This window comes from Xyrauchen texanus, chromosome 45 (genome assembly GCF_025860055.1).
Source record: "Xyrauchen texanus isolate HMW12.3.18 chromosome 45, RBS_HiC_50CHRs, whole genome shotgun sequence".
Lineage (NCBI taxonomy): Eukaryota > Metazoa > Chordata > Actinopteri > Cypriniformes > Catostomidae > Xyrauchen > Xyrauchen texanus.
The window spans coordinates 12,219,265-12,235,239 of NC_068320.1; positions in this window are offsets into that span (position 1 = coordinate 12,219,265).

Consider the following 15,975-nt stretch of genomic DNA (forward strand, 5'->3'; position numbering starts at 1 on the left):
AGGGAGGTTGCAAACCGCTGGCACCCCTCATGATATAATATTGGGTGGAGACATTAATCTATTAATGGGCTCCGTCCTTGATCATAGTGAAGCAAAAATGTGTAAACCACATAGAACAACATTGACACTTCACAGGATGTGTAAAATCTTGGTCTTACAGATATTTGGAGACTTTTGAACCCATCCGGTAGGGACCATACATATTCATACACATATCAGTCCATAAGATTTATTCTAGAATAGATTTGTTTTATATCCAAGTGCCTCATTTCATCTGTTGTTGATTGCTCATTTGGAAACATCTTAGTCTCAGATCACACCCTGGTGAGTTTAGAGGAGTTGCCACATACAGAGGAAAATAAATCATATAGTTGGTGCTTTAATGTTTCCCTTTTGCAAAGTCCAACAAAAGTTAAAGGCTGAAATCAATGTTTACATGGAGACCAACTGGTCCTCAGCACCCTCTGTGGGCATAGCTTGGGAGGCACTCAAGGTGGTTCTTAGAGGTCGAATCATAAAGTACGTCTCATTCATCAACAAATCCAAAGCACGAGTACTCGTGGAGTTGAAAGGGAATATTAAAAGTGCAAAAGCAGAGCTGAAGCGCTGAATGTCGACTGATGGCCTCATTGAGTTAACCCGATTGAAATACAGATATAATACTATTTTATAGCGGAAGGTGGAGTTTTGGCAATTCAGGGCAAGACTGAGTTGGGGGACTAAGCAGAGAAGCTTTAGGCTAGATATATGAAGCAGAGAGAGTCTTTTTCTACCATTCCCTCACTGAAATCAGCTGGTGGAGAAATATTTACCTCGGCCATTGATATTAATAATGCTTTTAAAGAATTTTATCTTGATCTCAATAGTTCCACATCTTTGTCTCCTGATAAAGATATTAGAAACTTTGTGGAACCATTAGAATTCTCTTGATTCTGAGATAACATTGGAGGAGCTTGGCGAGGTAATTAAGGCCTTGCCTACAGGCAAGGCTCCGGGGCCAGATGGCCTTGCCACTGAGTTGTTTTAGATCTTATGCTACAGAATTGTATCCACATTTGCTAGAATTTTATACGGAATCATTAACATTCCTAACATCGATTCTAACATCCCAAGGCAGATGGCAGCAGCGAGGACTCAACCACAGCACATCCCTCCTCCCTCCCATGTTTCGGCACCACTAACAGGTAAAGGACGGGCAAGGAGGAGGTGGGAACCAGCTGAACGATCAACAAAGTTTAACAACGTGGCCATGTGTGTCTCTCTCTCGAACCAGCTGAATCAGCACCGGCCGTGCTCCATCAAAGCCAAGCTCTCCTCCTCATCATAACAAGCCCTCATAATAAATCCAATTCAATTGCAAAATTGATTGCTGTAAACTGTAGTCTAATGATTGGCATATGTTCAGTAATATGCAAATAAACAATCCATTTGATTCTTACATTACATTGGAGACACATTTGTATTGCTTATCAATGCTTATCTCCTCTGCCACAACAATGTAATACATTTTAATCTGAACATTGTGTTAGAATAATGTATGTGTATATGTATATATACACACACACACACACACACACACACACACACACACACACACACACACACACACACACCAGTCAGCCACAACATTAAACCCACCTGCCTAATATTGTGTAGGTCCCCCTCGTGCCACCAAAACAGCGCTAACCCACATCTCAATGGCATTCTGATGATATTCTTCTCACCTCAATTGAGTGTTTATCTGAGTTACTGTAGATTACCCAGGATTTTCATGTACAACAGTCTCTAGAATTTAGTCCAAATGGTGCCAAAACTAAAACATCCAGTGAGCAGCAGTTCTGCGCATGGAAATGTCTTGTTGATGAGAGATGTCAACAGAAATTGGCCAGACTTGTTCAAACTGACACAAAACAGCGCCAGCCCGCATCTCAGCAGTCTGAGATGCTATTCTTCTTTCCGCAATTGTACAGAGCGGTTATCGGAGTTACTGTAGACTATATCATAATTTCAAACCAGTCTGGTCATTCTCTGTTGACCTCTCTCATCAACACAGCATTTCTGTCAACAGAACTGCCGCTCAATGGATGTTTTTTTATTTTGGCACCATTCTGAGTAAATTCTAGAGACTGTTGTGTGTTTGAAAATCCCATCAGATCAGCAGTTACAGAAATATTCAAACCAGCTCGCCTGGCAACACTCAGATAACCGCTCTGTATAACTGTTGTGAGAAAAATATCATCAGAATGCGGGTTGGCACTGTTTTGGCAGCACGAGGGGGACCTACACAATATTAGGCTGGTGGTTTTAATGTTGTGGCTGATCAGTGTGTAATATATACACTTACTCATTCTTTATTATTATTATTATTATTATTATTATTATTATTATTATTATTATTATTATTTCATATTTTAGAATAATAGTAAAGTCTTCAAAACTATTGAATAACATAAATTGAATTATGGGAATTATGTTGTGACTAAACAAAATCCAAAATAAAACAAGTTTCCATCTATGTTGAGCACTTATTATTTTTATAAATAAATTAATATGGTGGCACAATTATATTTTTGTCTACAAAACAAATTTCAATCATTTAATCATTTGCCTTCAGATCAAAAGATTTTTAAGATCACGAGAATCCTTTCAGTCAAGTGTTTCAAATATTTTTACTGTGTGTGTGTGTGTGTGTGTGTGTGTGTGTGTGTGTGTGTGTGTGTGTGTGTGTGTGTGTGTTATATATATTATGGGGGGCCAAACAGCAAATCTGAATATATACTCGTAAGTCTGAATATATAAATCTGAATATATGAATATACATCTGTATATAGTTGTAAATCCTGTACATATAGTTATAAGTCGGAATATATACTGTAAATATGAATCAGAATAAATACTTGTAGGTCTGAATATATTTTTATAAAGTCACTTTTTGATCAGGCTTATTGACAGAAAAGCTCAAATTTTCCATATCTGATTAAAACGTGATATCTGTTAACATACTTAATAAATCAAATATAACTAATGCTTTTTTAAATTATTTTTTATTCTGCTTCACCAATTTCTTAATGTCCAGGTTTTGGTAGCCCAAGGGGCCCTTCGCCACAGTCAGTTAAAAATGGCAGACTTCTCTAATTATTTTGTAGAATTACAAAATTTCCTTTATCGTTTTTCACAAGGACAGCTTAGTCTGTATATGCTAGAAAGAACCTAGAGACACCTTGAAGATCATATCAATATAATTTTGGAATTCATGAGAACTCTTAATGTATTGCAATCTGCAAATTGAAATGTGTTATATGTTACAGATATTTTTCAAATTTGTAAAGCAGAAAAAGTCTACAATTGGTCTGGATAATTTGGATCATCATTATAAAATACTGAATTATTTAGTCATAGGATCGACATTAAATGACACTTTATTTAAGAGTATCTGTCTATGATGATGCCTGATCATAATGTTATAACTACATATTCAAATGTATATTTATATATTCAGATTTATATTAATAAATTCAATAAAAATTATATTAAAATAATAAAAAGAAACGTCCTCTCACTTTCAACTGCTTTTATTTTCAGCACACTTAACAGGTGTAAATGTTTGTATGAACATAAAATGGTTCAACAACTAAGACATAAACTGAACAAGTTTCACAGACTGTGACTAACAGAAATTGAATAATGTGTCCCTGAACAAAGCTGGGGTAACAGTCAGTATTTGGTGTGGCCACCAGCTGCATTAAGTACTGCAGTGCATCTCCTCCTCATGGACTGCAACACATTTGCCAGTTTTTGCTGTGAGATGTTAACTCACTCTTCCACCAAGGCACTTGCAAGTTCCCGGACATTTCTGTGGGGAATCCAATCCAACAGGTCCCAGACGTGCTCAATGGGATCTTCGCTGGCCATGGCAGAACACTGACATTCCTGTGTTGTAGGAAATCACTCACAGAATGAGCAGTATGACTGGTGGCATTGTCATCCTGGAGGGTCATGTCAGGATGAGCCTGCAGGAAGGGTACCACATGAGGGAGGAGGATGTCTTCCTTGTAACGCACAGCACTGAGATTGCCTGCAATGACAACAAGCTCTGTCTGATGATGCTGTGACACACCATCCCAGACCCTCCACCTCCAAATCAATCCTGCTTCAGAGTAAAGGCCTCGGTGTAACGGTCATTCCCTCGACGATAAACAACCATCACCCCTGGTGAGACAAAACCGCGACTCGTCAGTGCACAGCAGTTTTTGCCAGTCCTGTCTGGTCCAGCGGAAGTGGGTTTGTGCCCATGGGTGACGTTGTTGTCGGTGATGGCTGGTAAGGACCTGCCTTACAACAAGCCTACCAGCCCAGCATCTCTCAGCCTATTGCGGACAGTCTAAGCACTGACGGAGGGTTTGTGCGTTCCTGGTGTAACTTGGGCAGTTGTTGTTGCCATCCTGTACCTGTCTCGCAGGTGTGATATTCGGATGTACCTGATCCTGTGCAGGTGTTGTTACATTTGGTCTGCCACTGCGAGGATGATCAGATGTACTTCCTGTCTCCCTGTATCGCTGTCTTAGGCATCTCACAGTACAGATATTGCAATTTATTGCCCTGGCCACATCTGCAGTCCTCATGCCTCCATGCAGCATGCTTAAGGCACGTTCATGCAGATGAGCAGGGACCCTGGGCATCTTTCTTTTGGTGTTTTTCAGAGTCAGTAGAAAGGTCTCTTTAGTGTCCTAAGTTTTTATAACAGTAACCTTAATTGCCAACCGTCTGTAAGCTGTTAGTATCTTAACAACAGTTCCAAAGGTGAATGTTCATTAATTGTTTATGGTTCATTGAACAAACATGGAAAACATTGTTTAAACCCTTTACAATAAATATCTATAGAGTTTTTTGGATTTTAACCAAATTATTTTTTTAAATACAGTGTCCTGAAAAAGGGCCGTTTTGTTTTTTTATTTATTTAGACTTACAACAATATTTTGAGATTTATATTTTCATTCTTTCCAAGTATATATTTTGATATATATATATATATATATATAGGTTAATTTACTGGCACACCATGTATTTAATTCGATAAAAAAAAATTTAAGCAATTGACAGCCCTTCTTGATTTTCCCAAAAGGTTTCTCAGGAAGCAATGCTCACTGAACCTAGACGACTTGGCACCACCGTACAACAATTATATCCTCTATTGGTCAAGTGTACTTTTTTATGCATATATGAATATACGAGTTCACCAAACTTTGGTATGCAATGAAAAATAAACTTTGCATGGGCTTGCATTTCCACTCTCCTGCATTCGCATGCGTTTGATGGAAGTGAAAGGATTACAAAGCCCACTTTACCTTAAAGGTATGATGTTAAAATATGCTCTCCCCTCTCATATTAATATGCAGAGACAGATATAAGTAAACCATCCAAATGGTCACCGAAAAGTGTAAACACTGTGGCTCTGTGGCACTATCAAAACATTGCTGTTTATTTGAGTATCCCGACCAGCCCAACACAGCAATTTCACAAGTTTGGGGTGGGACTATCTGTTGAGTTGATAATTATTTTTAGTGGCACTACTGACCACCTTTTTTTCACCCTTTTTTATTGTTCACCAGGGGAAAAACGTAATTCTGATTGTTTGGAATAGTAATAGTACACCTCTATTCCACAAGTTGCATGATCTGAGGTATCATAATTCATGCCCTAACCCTCAGTGATAAGAAGAGCGATTTGTGTGATAGATGGGCAGCTCTGAGTAGTGTCTCTGACCTTCCCATTCTATTTCTCTCTACCTCGATTTCTGTTCTCAACCCAAACATACAAACTCTCACACATGCAAACCCTGGCACATTCCTATTTAATAATACAAACAGATGTACTGTAATATCCAGAAAGCCAATGCTTTAAAGGCATTGAGTCCATCTGTGGCCATAGAAGAGCATCTAAGCCCTTCAAACACAAACTAACGCACACAGATACATATGCGCGTCTTTCTTTCTCCTAAGTACAAAGCCCAGTACATGCAGGCCCCTGAGCCTACTGCCTTAATGAAGACGAATGCAAGGAATCAATTTGCACCTTCCCAACTCCATCTGGCAGCTCAGCACTCCACCATCAATTAACACACCAACTGGGGAACTCACATGCACGCACACACTTACACGCCGCCCACTTCTTCTGTCTGCTCTTAGCCACTCAGCTAAGAACAGCTAGAGCCAGCCTGAACCCAGAAGACCTTGAAGGCCTGAGTTGTGAAAATGCATGTAAGGGGGTACAAAGTGAAGTAAAACTGGGATGTTGAGAAAGAACTTTAGGAAGCTACTGTAGGAGATTGGGCTATACTCAAGGGTGTGTGTACAGTAGGTCTCAATTTGCATACTTCTGGACTATTCTACTGCTTTTTGTAGTAAGCTCTGCCAGTAGTGTGTTCACATTGAAAAATATTATAAGATGTGTACCACGAGCAGGGGTGGACTGAAGAGAAATCGGTCCTGGATTTGAAATAAAAACTGGCCCATTGTTAGTTAGTTGCCCAAAAGTTTTTGAGTGGGCGGCCGGCATACTGGGAAAAGTCCCAGTTCTCACTATGGCCAGTCAGCCCCTAACTACGATTACTTAAGCCTAGACCAGCTAGGGTATTGGAGAGGCAAAATACAAAACTGTACACATTCCGCCACACAGTCTCGGGCCAAAATATTTGCTCCATGTCTTCGATTCACTTCCAAACAAACAGGCGTCCTGGGGTGTGTAAATTGTTCAGATAGTAAACAGATTCCCTTAATGTGGACAGTTTTAGGGTAAAACGAGCACCAGCAGTGCAGGGAGTTATTGACTGATCTCAAACAGAGGCGGACAAGAAAGTTCATCATCTGTCTTCTACCCACTCTGTGCACAGCGGCGATCAGTCCACTGAGATAAAAAGACAAATCCGCTCACAGGGATACCAATCTGCCATTAGGCTGACAAAAGACATCAACTCATTGAAAGCCTGCTGGACAGTGGGCTAAATTTGATTCATGTGAAATAACAGGAGTATGAAATATCACAACTGAGCTGACACATGCTGAGAGAGATAGAAAGATACAGATACATTAACTCTTTCCCCACCAAACACAGAATTTTCCGTGTTTTATGAAAAAACGCTTCCCCGCCAAACACGGAATTTTCCGGGTTTCCGTGTTTTAGGTGTTATAGGTAAGGTGTTATAGGTAAGGAAAACCCCTGCGCATGTTTTGAAAGAGTACGCAACTCTTTGATCAAAGAAACAGACTGCGATCGTCTCAAACATGAAGAAGTGGAGTATGAGAAGCTCAAAATATCAGACATAAACATGCCTTTTCTCAGCTTTTTGTCTGAAATGTTGTTTTTTGACAAAACCTACCTCCGTTCAAGTCGCAATAAAAAAAGAACAAATGAAGATAAAATAAAATCGTTTTTTTTGCCTAAAAGCAGAGGCCCAGATCTTTATTGTGATATATAGCATCTTCATATATTCATGGAAGAAAATATTCTGCGGGCCATTAAAATTTAGCGAAAATCGTCAAAACCCTGGCGGTGGCTGGCAACTTTTTTTAAAAACGCTGGCGGGGAAAGAGTTAAAACTCCCTTTATCAACTTCTATCACAGCATTGCTGAACTAGAGCGCTTTATGTAGGTCATGAGTGTTTTTCTCCCCATTTTCTTCCTCTCCTTCTCTCAATCTCTGGCATTCTCTTTGTCATTCCCTCATGTACAAAGGATAAATGATCCTCTTAACAGCTCAGGCACCGTTACATCACACATGCAATCATTGTATCTTAGCAACACATGTCCAGCGATCTTAAAGCTAATCAAACCTGAATTCAAGAAGAATTCAAAACCCAAGACACCAAGATGAATGCCAAGGACTTTAACCAAACACTCTGATTCTCAGTTAGCACTGTAAACTCCCATCAATTGCCAATTTACAAGATTCTGAACTGGTTTTCTGACAATGATTCTTTGTAATTCCTGTATTTACAGATGCTTTTCATGTCCAGGTAAATGCAACCCAAAAACAAACAAAAAATAAATGATATGATGTTACAAAGAAAACAAAGCCTCTTTTAGTACCAATAAGATTAGGAATATTTTCCAGAATATAAAGCACATTTCCCCCCAAATTCTAATTACTATCCTGTAGGTGTCTAGATGTTTTACTTTAAGTTTATTTTTATTTAGTTGTAATTAGAATTACCATTCTCAGTTCTCAATGGCCATTACATTACAGTAAAAATATTTGTTTCTCTAATTAGCATAAAACTTTATTACAAACAAATACTACCATGATGTATAAATACTTTATCACTATTTGTTTTTCACATAACAGGAAAGCAAATTCCATTGTAATTTGTACAATAAGTAATGAGAATGGAATTTAAAAATAGAGTTTATTTTCTTTAATTTTTAAAACAATTATTTATTTATTAATTTTTCAATTTTGTGTGATGACCTGGACATATCTCACGTAAATATTAATGTGTATAAGTTGCTGATGTGCTGGTGTTCCTACCAGACTTCTTAAAGGTGCTGCAAGCGATTTTGTTTTATGAAATGGTTTGCAGAAAATATTCTATTTTTTTTTTCTGTGTTTGCTTGCAGAAAATATACCTACTTCCCAAGTGATATCGCTGGAATAAGGCTATGTTCACACTACAGCTGAATGTGGCCCAAATCAGATTTTTTCCCTCACATGTGACACAGGTGTTACTTGGATGACAGTGTGAAAAGCTCAATGCGCATTGAATCTGACATTTTTAAATCTGATCTATGCCACTTCCATATGTGGTCCTAAATCAGATACAGGTAAAACATTTTGCAATGCGACCTCAGTCTGAACAGTCAAATCAGAATTCTTGTGACTTTTGCATCACTCTAGATCAACATTCATCACAATTCTAAGTTTATTTCATAAAAGGAAACCGAATGCCATCCTTTGCGGTTGAAGTACTCAGAGTGATTGTCTTTAGGGGCAATGACTCCCGTCGATCGCTCTGGCGCACTGTGGGAAACCCCACCTCATTTGGAAGCCTTGAAGGAGCTCCCGGAGGTAATCTCCTTGAGGTAGCTTAATGTAGTCAGGCATGAGGACATGGCGCATTGGCGTGCAAAACCCGTGGACAATCGAGCAAATGGAGGACTTTGCAATGCCAAACAAGGTTGACAACGTGCGGTAACCCGCCCCTGTTGACAGCCAATACAACCCAACTCCTAAGCGCTTCCTAAGGGTGCTGGGTCGTCTGAGCGGAGTGTTTTGCCACGAGAGGTTTGTGGAGAGGCGCTCACTGATGTAATCTAGCCCAAAATTTCAGGATGTCAAGGATGAATTTGATTTCAGTGAACCCATTCACGTCATAATGCCACTACTCCTGTCTCTGACTCCGCATCCACTCACACACCTCTGTATAGAACTAGCTGCCATTGCTCAACAAAAAGCCATAATTAAACATTTTGTTCTCTTTCTCCTCATGCTCGTCCTCTGTATTACCTACTAATGTATTTGCTGGCTTCCGCAGAACATGATCTTATAAAAAAAATGTGTAAATGCTGATTTCATTGACCTCCATGTTTCCTTCGGTATGACAGCGTGCTGCGTGTGACATCTGCGCGTGCAGGTCAGTTCAGGACCGCGACCAGTTCACACTGGAATCTGATATTGGCCACGTTTAAAAGAATAATGTGAACAGCCCCCCCCCCCCAAAAAAAAAATCAGATCTGATCAATAAATCGGAATTGAGCATTAAGGCTCCTGAGATATCTCACTGGTCTCTGTGACAGCTCTAGACTCTGTAAAAAGCAAACAAAAAGTTGACCAGGGGCCACGGACTTTAGCCGTGTTTCCACTATCAGGCCAAATGAGGGCATGCTAGTGTGTGCCAGGGCAAGTTGTGTTTTCACTGTTACTTCCGTGACTTCGTGCCTCCTCTGAGCTTTCTCAGGCCCAACGGCCTTTGATCCACTGATTACCCTTGGGCCAAACAAGGCCAACTGAATGAGGTGGGGTCAATTTCTAAGGCAGAGTTTTGCTGAACTTGCAGGTTGCGTATCCAGCACAGAATGGTACATGTTTGTGAAAAATTGTACATTTGTATGTACAGTAGGCTACAAATACGTTAAAATGCACAATGGAAAAAGTGATGCCCAAGAAAGAACTTTCTATGGTTCAAGATCATGGACTGTGTGCTGGGACATCATCCCACTCCCGCTGTAAGTGGAGAGATCACTCAGGACATCATGGCAGTTACAGTCGGTGAGTTGTCAATGCTAACTTATCTTGCTAGCTAGCTAAAGTTTCCATATGATATAAACTCGATATTCTAGATAATGTGATACATCTGCTTGAGTTTCCCTCTTGCTTGTGAAATGGGTGGGGTGTATGACGCTGACACCAGGATGGCGTGTTAAGGGCGGATTTTAGGGCAACGCTGCGGAGCTATTGGCCTGATGGTGGGAACGCAAATCAATTATGATCTCATGGTTTGAGGTCTGAGGCTATTGGCCCCGGCTGGCCAGTTGATAGCCTTGGCTCGCATTGGCCTAATAGTGGAAAGGACGCTATTTTGCTACTGTTGTGTTTGACAACCATGGGAACACGCACTAATGCTGCTCTTCTACTACTATTTGATGTGTGGGGTTTTGGAAAGAGGGGGCGTGGCTAATTCAACGGCTCATGCTCATGAAAGTTTAAATGGCAAAAATCGATTACAGCACCTTTAACTACCTAAAACAAAGACTTTCTTGGTCAATCATCTTCCCCATCACCATGGCTATGTTTGTCCACTAGCTAGACCAGCACCAAACCAGCACTAAACAACATAATCCGGCTTGGACCAGCATGGTCATTCATATTGGCCTAGAGTTGTTTCACTGAACTGAGAACTGCTTAAGTAAGAATTTTATTGTCCATTGTTCGAAAAAGACAACAAATCTTTGGAATCTTTTGTAGCCCATCTAAATTGATGAGACAGCGAATACCAGACTGTGAGTTTTGTTGATTCAGGCGAGCTTCTGACGAATCAGATATACTTCAGGCCCTCTGATGGGGGGTTTGGGGTTATAGATTTGTACAAGCTTCATATTACACATCAAAACCTGACAAACAACAACTGAATAGTAATACCTCATTATGCTTCTTAGAATTGAAAATTATCCCTACATCCAAATTCAGTGCTCTTTGCAAATATGCTTACGGCCGTCACATAAGTACAGTCATGCCTTATGCCAAGTTTAGGCAGGTGTGCATTTGGCTGGATAGTGTGTATGTGTACATTTGGCTCATGCAGGTGTGTTGGGAAGGATGTGTGAGCTGCAGAGTGGCTGAACAATCAGTTTGAGCACACTGTCTGAATTGGTTCCGATAGTGAGTGGGCAGTGATTGCCTTCATGCCATGTTCAGTGAACAACCCGATCCAACAGCTGAATCTGAATACCTGACAGGAGTGAAACTGTGTTTCTCTACAGGCCATGAAGAGTTTGAGTGTTTCTCTGTGTTTGAAGAGGTACAAACTAGCTGTAAAAGCGTCTTGGGGAAGGCAACAAACTCTCATGCATCATGGGTTTCAAGATAGTGAGTCAATACACGTATGCACTCATAAACCCACACACATGCAGAAACACACACTTACACACACAACCTGCCTCCAAGGCCTAACGTGTCCTCTCTGAAATGTGTCAACATTACAAGGACCTTTTACTAATGTCAAACTTGCACTCAGTCTGTGTGAGTGTGTGTGTATCCACTCTTATGTGCATGAGATTAATGACAGCTCAACCTGCCACTCCAATAACAACCAGCAACATCTGTTAGACGATCACGTGTGTGTGTGTTTGAGCTCCACTGACCTAAAAAAATTATAGCAAGGCTAATGTAACATGGAGACATCATTGATATAGCCCTAGTCATGGTTACTGTACAGAATTATTATTATTACAGACAGATTATTACATAAAAAGCATTAGCCTGCTCTCCACAAATTATCGTGATTGTTCACTCTTTGCTGGTTCTGAATAAAACAACTGCCACTTCTTAACATTGACTACAGAAGCAGCTAAACCTCTCAAACTAAATGCTGTTCTCTAAAGCTTCAATAGCAGCTCAGTTGAGAGGTCCAACTGGGGCAATCTGCAGATCCAGGTGGCTTCCTTCTCTTAAAAAGTTACATCTGTGTTCCATTTAGCATCTAAACCACAAAAACTGATCCCAGAGGAGAAAATAAAATTGCTCAGACGCTGTTTCAACTACGTTGCTGTTGCTGCAAACTTTGTTTCAGATGTTCCTTGGGAGAAATAAATAGAACAAAAATAGATACAAATGAGACAGCTGTTGACAAGCAGTAGGACTATAGGGCTATAAGTTTAATTAAAATTAATTTGTTTTTGCCATTTCTAAAATACAGATTTCTACAACAAGCATGAACACATTTGTTCTCACTGCGGTCACTCTAAAATGGCCACTGCGGCAGAGCTGTATATCTGCTGCCCCTCTCAGGAGGGAATATGTAAATGCAGGCAATCCTTTACCCTCCTCATCCATCCTCAGCTCTCCCTCTCTTCCCTTTACCCGTCTCTATCTGTCTTCCATTCACCCACTCAGCTGATCCAGGTCTTTGTCTTTCTGCTGTTCTTTTATACAGAGGGAGGCCGGGGTTTGCCCTCATGCTGTTCACTCTCAGAATGTGAGCAGAAATTATACCCAATGCAGCACAACAGACTGAGAGAAGAGATGAAGGGGGACAAGACAGGAGGAAAGGGTGTTAAAAGGGAAAGCGAGCATAAATATAAAAGAGGATTTAAGCGAAAGACTGAAAAAGAGATACAGGTACATGTAGTAAAATGACTCCTACACACCAGCCAAAAACAGCCAAAGCTTAGTTATTCTGAATCACTGCTTCTCTATATGTCCAGCCTACTCAAACAAACTTCTGTAAAGCATCACTGGTATTTCTACATGTCTAATAGTAACATATCTTTGCTAATAGTATATAATAGACTTTTATCATTTTATGAGAATCTATGATGGGCTGAGTATTTTGAAATGAGCATACGCGCATATTGAGCCTCAGAGATCTGCTCTGGTTTAAGCTCATATTAAAGAGAGGAAAGGCATCTGTGATGTCTTGTTTGATGACTTCACAGTAATGGCTGCTACTGTTTGCTCTTTTAAAGTTGCTTGACTTCAGCAGATCTGAAGAGTCACTTTTTTTTCTTTGCTGTACCATTCTGAAAATTTCTTCAGTTTTCCTCTGTTTTCTTGACTCATGTTTATTCTAAAGCTTTAATGTTTTATTAAATTATACATCACAATTCTTTCAATTAGTCACAATGTTGTGCTATGTACCTTAGTCAGGATACATGCCATATTATATTTGGCATGAAAGGTGAAGTGTGTAATTATATTAAAATTATTTCTCCTATGCAAGGGCGTAGATTTGGCTTGAAAATTGGTGGGGTTGCAGTGTGAAGCATTTACCCATGTTTCCATTGATCATGGTATAAATAACGGGTGTTATAAATAATAGATTTCCCGTAAAAGTGCTGTAAACACTGTTTATATAAATTAGTAGTTTGAGGGTGAAGGAAGACCGACTCTAATGTGTCATTCAGAGTGAGTCATGAAATTATCCGGTCTCATCCATGCTTTTTTCGCTGGCTTGTTTGGCCTGCTTGTACTATGGTTAGTGTAGTTGTTCATCAGGAATTCTGCTATTACGATTTTTAAACAATGAGCTTGAAATAACACTGACTTATAGCTTCAACAGAAGCATATACTATACCTTGGATTAACAACCTTAGAGCTAACGGTAGGTCTGTCTTTACTTTATGTTTAATTTATGGGAATTTTACTTCCTGAGCAGGACACCATACCGGCACCTTATAACAGCTGCCAGTACATAAGAATAGCTGCTGGTACATAAACGTCACATTTGGATTATTGCCCGCACGGCGTACTGGCACGTGCCATCCCACTTCTAGCACTGGTCTAAGTCCCTGGCAAGGTATTAATGTAAACCGAGTCAGTTGTTATAATGCATAGTATTAATATATTATTTACTTAAATTTACTGGAATATTTGATAGACACCCGAAAGACTTTCTTGTTTTTGTTTGTTTGTTCTTATTTTTTTAATTACTGTATGTTTTAAATAATAGTTTGAAACATTGTTTTTCTTAAGAAATTTTTGAAAGCTAAATACCATTGTTTTGATTATATATTTCTATAAACATTTAACTTTTTAAATAAAAGAGTATATACAAAAACATAGGCTATTCTTTTGGTATCAGTATTGGTATTGAGGAGTGAAATTGGCATAGTAATGTAATACAAGAATTTTAACAACTAGAAAAATTTGCACTTTTAAAATATCCAACCGTAGAGAGTGCTGCAAAACTGTTGTGTAATGTTAAGGTGCTCTGTGGTCAAGGGTTCAAATAATCAACCATAATTGCATATTAAAATACACAAATATAGTCCATATGGATCAAATGTCATACACCTGCTAAGACAAAAAACAACAAACCTGGTCTGCAAAAGGAAGAGTCAGCCATGAACCTTTGCAAAATACAAATACCTACACACAACTCAGGGTTTAGATTATTAACCTTATTTCCCATAAGCTGGTGTGTGGTCAGATATATTAGCTTTAATATGAAAAACAGCACATTAGCAATTAGCGGCTCAGTGCTAATGATAAAAAGCAAAGCTCTAGTATATTACCCAGTCAGCTGAAGCGGTGTTTGTTTACTAGGGTTGTACTCCAATTTGCCAGCATTATGCCGTTCATTTTTCTTTGTTAGTGGGACCATGAGGCATATTAAAAAGAGAACTGAAACGAAGGAGATATATGAGTGAGAGTAAGAGAACAAGAAAGACAGGGAGAGTGATAAACAAAGAGAGAAAAGGGAGAGCAAGTGGAAGGACAGCCAGATGGTGGCAAGAGACAAAAATGAAAGATGAGAGAGAGAGAGAGAGAGAGATGTAGAGGACAGAAGAACGGAGAAAGGGTGACACAGAGGACAGTTATTCCACATCAGTCACTAAGCCCTTAACGGTGTGTAATCATCAGCTTAATTAGCAGCTCCGATTGGCTGAGTCTGATCTCCTGCAATGTTTCTGGGATCATAAAAATGCCAATGGAGCCCATGATCTCCTCAGAAGCTCTCTGATGAGTGTCTCAAGGCCCTTTCACATGATTCATATACATGTATATGTTCTAATGTGATGCTCAAAGTTCAAACACCTTGTTTTCCACAGACCTTTCAAAGAGCAAATAATGATTACTGGACCATTTGCATGAAATATCAGTATGTGGGCAGTGCTGGCATGAAAATGAAAACTAAATGGAAAAGAGTCATGCACGGGGCATGTCTAAAAGCATCAAGTTGCCCAGCACAACATTAAATCATGAGAAATATATTTGAACAGTCCTTTTATTCTTTTTGTGATGTATCAAAGAAGAAAGCCCCACACTGCAAAAAGTAATTTTCTGTAAAATGATAAGAGATATTAAATCTTGTTTTCAGAGAAATCTAGCAAAATGATTAAAAAACTGTGCCAGTGGAGTAAAAAAAGTACACTTATTCACTTTGAATTAAGTTTATTTTTCTTATCCCATTGGAAAATAGTCTGTTCTTGTTTTAAGCATAAACCTAACTACATTTTATTAGATTTCTCTGAAAATGAGACTAAGTGGCTCATGTTATTTTGCTTTTCAAATTAATTTATCTTATTTTTTCTAGAAAACAAGTCAGAAATACTGAGTAAAAATTATTTTTCTTTCTTCCTGCTGTTCTAAACACAAATACATTTATTTGCTTTCACCTTGTTCAGTGTTTCCAGTGAAAGACGCGTTGATGCAAGTGACTTGCATCATGTGAAATGCATCAGAAATAATGACCGCATTTACATGCACGATTTTACACAGATTATACTTAAGATGAAACCTTTTAAGTTCATGTGAACAGTTAC